This window comes from Petaurus breviceps, unplaced genomic scaffold (genome assembly GCF_028583685.1).
Source record: "Petaurus breviceps papuanus isolate PSGF00001 unplaced genomic scaffold, PetGlider_PUasm1.0 40, whole genome shotgun sequence".
Lineage (NCBI taxonomy): Eukaryota > Metazoa > Chordata > Mammalia > Diprotodontia > Petauridae > Petaurus > Petaurus breviceps.
The window spans coordinates 3183869-3191082 of record NW_027186315.1 but is presented as its reverse complement, the minus strand read 5'-3'; positions in this window follow the sequence as shown (position 1 = coordinate 3191082).

The following is a 7214-nucleotide window of genomic DNA, read 5'->3' as shown; positions in this document are numbered from 1 at the left end:
TTTTTTTTTTTTTTTGGAGTGACAGGGTAATTAACAAAATAATCATTAAAAGTGATAGTGCAGTAGAAAAATTATTCCCTGTAGTGACAGAAAGGATGGGGAGGGCAGGAGGGTCTTCTGAAAAAGCTTTCATCTTATATTCTTCCCAAACTGCTCTTTCTTTCTCTTTGCTGCAAAGGTGAAAAGTGGGGGGAACCTAATACGAGGGTAGAGATGTTTCTCAAAAGGGGGAGCAAAAAGAACCTGTACTGCATCGAGAATAATGTTTGAGCCTTGGGAGAAAAAAAAAACCCTCACTGTCACCTATACTCTTCCCTCTCCTTTAACCCCTATATAAAACTTATTGGAAATTCCTTCAGTTCTTCTTTGATCTCTTACATATGTTCCTTTCCATTTAAATGGGGAGCACTTCTATTTCTGGCCCTCATCACCATCCAACTATAATGAGCATGGGTGTCAAGGACTGCATTGACAATATAGTGAATTTTTTTTTTGCTTTTTTTAATGTATGCAATGCAATACATAGAATTCCAAAGATGGGGGAGGGCATTTTAATGAATCAATGTTATCCAAATATATTTTAAAAGAAAAAAAATCATTTCCCAAATTCTAAATTAGACACCATGTCCTAGATTTTTGTAATGACCTAGCAATTATCTGCACACTTGCAGTGTCTTTTTTGATTACCCATTGTACATATATACTTTACTAATTTAGAAACATAATTAAAACAGTAGTAACTTTGTTTTAATTTACATAAGAAAGTAGTAAAAGAGTAAAGAGTTTTTATCCCTTAAAGAGTGGGCAAATTAATGAGAAAATGATTATACTGATCTTAATAAATACTAAAATTATATTTTCCCACATTAATTTGAATTTTAGTTCTACTGCTCTCAGTTTTCTAACTTTGTGTTATCAATGCAGAAATCTAATCCAATAGGCCCAAAAATGATTTTGTGAACTTAGCCAATGATGTCTTCCTAGAAATCTAGAAAGTTGTTTGCCTTCTTTATTAAACACAATTTCAGTGAAATACAATATTGCAATTACAGGCTGTGCATGAAAATGTCTTTGCATTGTACACATAGCAATGAGTAATCTCCTGTTTGGGGCTATAAACATTTCTGTTCAGCTGTTCAATACATGTTTACATAAGATCAGATCATTCCATTCAAAAGCATTTCTAAAAGAGCACAGCTCAGGGAAAAACTGAAGAGAGAATGATGAGTGGAAAACAAGTCTATTCTTAACAATCTATAATCAAATCATTATATAAGTGTTTGTTCTTTTTTACCCACATTTGGTATTATAGCAGTGCAGCTCACAGAAAGGAAACAGAAAAAGAAGATTTCAAATAATATCACAATCGATGCTGAGAGTGAATGGCTCATAAAGATGCTGAGTTCACAAAAAAAGACAAACAACAACAAAAAATTTTAAGCACATTTGTAAAGGAATGTCCAAGAAGTTTTATAGAAAGAATATGTCCTCCAAATTTATTATTCCCATCCAATCTGTTACAAGTACTGAATCTTTAATAAATTGAACTCATTTTAATCACTGTTCATCTTCTTAAACCACTACTTAGAAGTAAAGAAGCTGGCCTGAATTCAGAAAATCAAATATTATTTAAATAGGAAAAAAGATGTTTATACTTAAAAACATTAAATCATAATTCTAGAGTTAGAAAGAGCCATGGAAATCATTTGTCCTCCCCTATTATTTTTTTAAAGCAGTTGGGGTTAAGTAACTTGATCAAGGTTACACAGCCAGTTATTTTTTTGTGTGGGTGCCAAGTTTCTGAAGCCGGAACCAATCCTCGGTCTCCCAACGCCAGGGTTGGCACTCTTATTCACTGCGCCACCTGGCTACCACCTCCCCTATTATTTTATAGCCTAAGCAAAGTATAAGAGACAAAAGGATCTGATGAAAGTCACATAACAAGTAAATCTAAGTCAGGAATAAAAGTCAGGCGTTTTCATTTCAAATCCATCAGTCTTTGTCAATAACTATAATGTTAACCTTTCTCCATATAAGGAAGAAATGAATCATCAGATTTTAAGAATATCCATTTTGCTTTTGGGGTAACAGTGTGTTACTCTAGAAAGCATTGAGCATTTCATTGTTGCTCCTTGCATAGCTCAGGGAATACAAATTGAACCATTCTCTTTTGCCAACTTATGGATGGGAAGATCTGACATGAGAAGAGCAGGTATGCAGTTTGGTCTATAATGGTCTAGATTTAGCCTCCAAAAGACTTGAAAGGAAAATGTACAGAAGCAGACACAAAATAAATTAGCTTCCTGAAGATACTTTGAGGCAGACCTGCATTATTCTAGGCCCATTTCCATAATGTTTCCCAGAACCAAACCAGAAAATGTGGGGAAAGGGAAAAGCATTGTTGGGGATATGTTAATATGGTATTCCAGGAGTCTCAAGAGAAGGCTTAAAAATATAAATTACTTTTAGACTTGTAGTAATTCTTTAGACTGAATCTTTCAAATGCACTTATTTTTTCTTTGTCTGAAAATAATTCCAGAATTTTAAGATATATCCTCATTGTTATTTTAATCAATATAAAACTTTTCATGTAATTATGTTGTTCTTCCAAACATTGTTTGAATCCTGAAATATTTTTATAATAATTTTAATACGGTTGGGTTATATGATGAATCTAACACATACATGATTGTATGGTATTTTGAAATGCATAATTGATATTACTTTTTAGATAAGTGAAAAGATTTGATTTTCAATAATAGTTGAAACTCTGGAATGTGTTTTCAATCATATATTTTTCTGTTTTTAAAAATTTAAAGGACAGATGATATTTTTGTTTTTGTTCTTTTGAAAGCTGTCACTATGCAAAATTATTTTAATGCAAGCCAAAATTCCAATACTCTCTGTACAAATTATGAGTTATTTCTTCCACTTTTGTTATAAAAAATTAACTATAAACATATAATATATAAACTATTTATATATTATATAAAGTATAAACTAATTGTATCCATCAGGTGTTTATGTTGCTCATCCTGATGTCTAGTTTATGATATGAGAAGGGCTTTTTAAACAAGGAATTATGCTTTTCCCTATGTTATTTTTATTTTCTAGTTTAGAGTGAAAGGTACACATTTTTAATTAAAATGTTCTCCTAGAAACTCATGAGTCCTTTCTGTCCATCTCTTCCTTCAATAATGATCTACCATACTTTGTGTAGTTGACAAAACATTACAGAAGAAATATGAATAAGCATGTCTTTGAACAGACATTATTTTCATTAATCATAATGAGGACATGTATAAGATAAAATAATACATAAATCATTAAATTAAAGAATTAAGCATAGATATTTTCAACATATTATCTTACTTCCATATAACTAAATTAAACGTATTGTTTTTCATGAAAAATGCAGCATTTTTTATTTGACATTTCTAATAAAAATTATAGGAATAGCTTTCATTTACAGATACAAGAATATATATATATACACACACACACACACATATATATATATATTTTAGGATACTTAGCTAACTCTGGTAAGAACATTGTGTTCACAGACTATAAATTTGAAGCTGAAAGACATTTAATGATAATAATCTTCTTGCCTTTCCTCATTAAAAAAATATATATACATGTATATATACATATACACATATGTATGTATGTGTGTGTGTATATGTGTGTGTGTATATATATATATATATATATGAAGGCCAGCTGGTTGGCACAGTGAGTAAAGTGCTGCCCCGGAGTCAGGAGGACCTGAGTTCGGTTCTGTCCTCAGACACTTAACATCCACACACACACACACACACACACACACACACAATAACTAGCTGTGTAAACTTGGACAAGTTATTTTAACCCAATTGCCCTCCAGAAGGCAAAAAAAAAAAAGATATGAAACTGCTTCACAGAAAAACAACATACTTTCTAAAAGTTACAGAGTTAGGAGGCAGCACAGTGAAGTTTTTTGTTTGCTTGTTTTTGTGTGTGTGTGTGTGTTTTCTAGTTAAAGTCCAATGCATTTTCTATGGTAACATTTTGGGATATAACTAGATTCATGACATTATCAATACTTAAAATCTTGGATGTTCCCTTTGGTTCATTTATTCATTATTTCTGGCAAAAATTATAACATCACATTTCTCTAATACTGTTTCTGGTCATTAATATTCATTATGAATAATAATCCTTTTTAAAGCAAGCGCCATTAACAGACTGTATCTTATCAAAGCTCAACATCAATACTGCATTATTGCACTCAGGATAAAATGCAGGATTACTCAGGATTATGAGACCACAAGATGTATGCTGATGACAGTAATGTAGAAATGTCTGTCTTTATAGGATAGGCAAAACCTAACTTCAAAGTTTCCTTTCCATTCTACCAGGTCATTTGTTTTGTGTGAAATACCAAGAGCCTACTGGAATAAAGTAAACAATAAAACTTTCAAATTTCCCAGACAAACTGTGATTCCTAGTTTCTGTATACATTGCCATCAACTTCATCGTGCTGAATTCTAAGAGTTCTGTATGTTCTTTCCAGGACTCATTCATTGTTTTTTCATTGATTTAAAGTGGAAAAGAGAGTAGATTGGTTTGAAATTATTAAAAGGTCAAGGAAAGGGAATGTGAGTGGCATCTTTGACCTTAGGTCAAAATCTCCCTGGCCCTTACCTAATTTCTGCTCCAATATACGATATTCAAGTAATAATTTATGGTGTGGATCTGGTACCATTTTTCCTTGACATAAAAGTTATTATAATGCTATCACTACTATACTTCAATTTATGTTCCATTGAGTTCTGCAAAAATTATTTCCTGTTGTACACTTTTCTCAGTTCAGATTGTTTTATTATTGTGCCCTTTTCAATTCAATAAGGACACCTTTACCTTCTGAAAGAAACATAGTTTCTTTAAAACATAAATGACTTAAATCTTGAAGAGAGTATTATATCTTTTCCCCAAGAATACTTCTTCTTTATGCAATAACTCTTGAGTGTCATAGCTAAGTTCAATAATCAGAAAATGAATTTTCTGTTAAGATGACCTATCTAATGAAAAGAGATTAACCATTAACTTTATCTTCTTCCTTTATTCTAAATACAAAATGGTGGGTAGAAAAACCTAGAAAATAAAAGGGTCTATGTTTTAGAAATTGGTTATAAACCTCAAACTTCTCATTTATAAAATGAGGTATTGGAAAACCATTCATCAATATCATTTCATTGCTTTCTGGAAAATAATATCCTTTCATTCACTGTTGAATTGATGGCTCAAAAGTTCCCAGGTCATTACTGTCAATATGTGCTTTGATATATTTTTTACCTATGCACAAAGATCTCAATATGATAATGAGGACTATTAGCTTATGGCACATGTATATGTATCAATAACATATAATATAAACATAATTCACAATTCCCAATAAACAATGGTTCTATAGAATATTGACTCTGAAGTCTTCTTGTTTTGTCCCCAGGGGAAAAAATGGCTTATATAAAGTTGCATTCTTTTTATAGATTGTTTCCAGGTTTCTTTCATTTATTAGTTTAAATTTTGTGTTTGTGCACATGTGTGCATATATGTGCTCTCTCACGGTGGATTACTATACAAATTGAAGTAATTGTTTATGTACCTGACTTTCTTGAACTTTTTATGCTTCTTAACAAATTTAATAATAACTTCAGTATATATCTTTTTATTACCTTTCATACTCAAATCTCATGGTCCTTTTTGGGTGCTTCCTTCTCTAGTTTCTATTTTGTCATCTTAATTTTTATCTTAGATACAGGATTTTCCAAGGTTTTGTTCTTAGCTACCCATGTCCCCTCTCATGCTCTCCTCTATCCTTTCCTCCTTTTCTTCTCTCTTTTCCTTTCCCTCCTTCCCCCTCCAATCTCAGTGTATTCATCTAGTGTGAGATCTAAACTTTCAGTTCTTTTGAATTTATTTCAACATTTTCCAGCTACCTCCTACATAGTTTGAATTTCCTATTTGGAACCTCAGAACTTCTATCCTTTTGTTGCCTCAAACTCTACATGCCCAAGATGAAGTTATAATTACCTTTCTCCTTTGCTGCTTTCTGTAATGTCTTTATTTCTGCTAAGGACACCACCACTTATATCAGGATTATTCTAGTGTCATATTTAATGGGGAAGTTTAAGAACTATACAATTTTATATGGACTTAGTTATTCATTATTTTTATATACCCACAAAGTTTGATATAAGTAGTGCAAATATCAATATCCCCATTTCATCAAGTTAAGAGAGATTAAATCAATTAATCATGGTTTTTGACAAACTTGCTTCCTGTATTCCAAGTTCAAGCCTTTTTTAATGCAATGAAATAATTTCTGAATTTGACATAGATTCCTAGGCCATTTCTTAAATAATAATTCCATCTACTGAAGTGAAGTACTATGTACTAAGGTAATAAATTGTGATAGCTTGAATTATAAAGAATATTCCTGACACCAAGACAAAATATGAGTGTCATGTGCTTCCCCCCATTTTATCTTTGGTTAGTTTTGCTCTCTGAGTTTAATAAAACAACTGTCTTTGAGTGATAACCATTAAAATACACAAAGGTAACAATTATGTTCTTTTTATAACTTCTCTTATCCAGGAAAAAAAACATTCATAAGTCTAGCAATTGATTAATATATGAGATGTTGCACAGTCTCTCACCTCCCCTATCATACTTCTTTAATCTTATATAATTGATATTTCAAATGTTCTTTTTAATTTTGACATGGAGAACTGAATGTAATGACATGATCTAATCAGAAATCTGCATTAGGAGCATTGCCTCCATCATTCTGAATACTATATCTTCATCAATTCATTGAAGATGTTATCAACTTTTTCACTAGCAGATCACAATGTTGACTTGCATATTGAGTTTAGAGTTTTCCATCACCATTGCTTTACCGCTGCTCTTTTGTCAATGCTTTCCCCGGCTTAGCTTCAACACAGGCTTCAGTGATTTAATCTTTCCTGGGTGATATGATGAGCATCTGACATGCCCTCAAGTCAACTAATTATACATATTGGATCATGTAAAGAAAGAGTAAATGATAGTTCTGAAGTTAGAAAGCTTGATGGTTGAGGAATTTATGATGTCCTCAATATAAATATAGAAATTAAGGGAAGGGATAAATTCAAGATAAAAATAATGACTCTGATACTGGGTCTTGA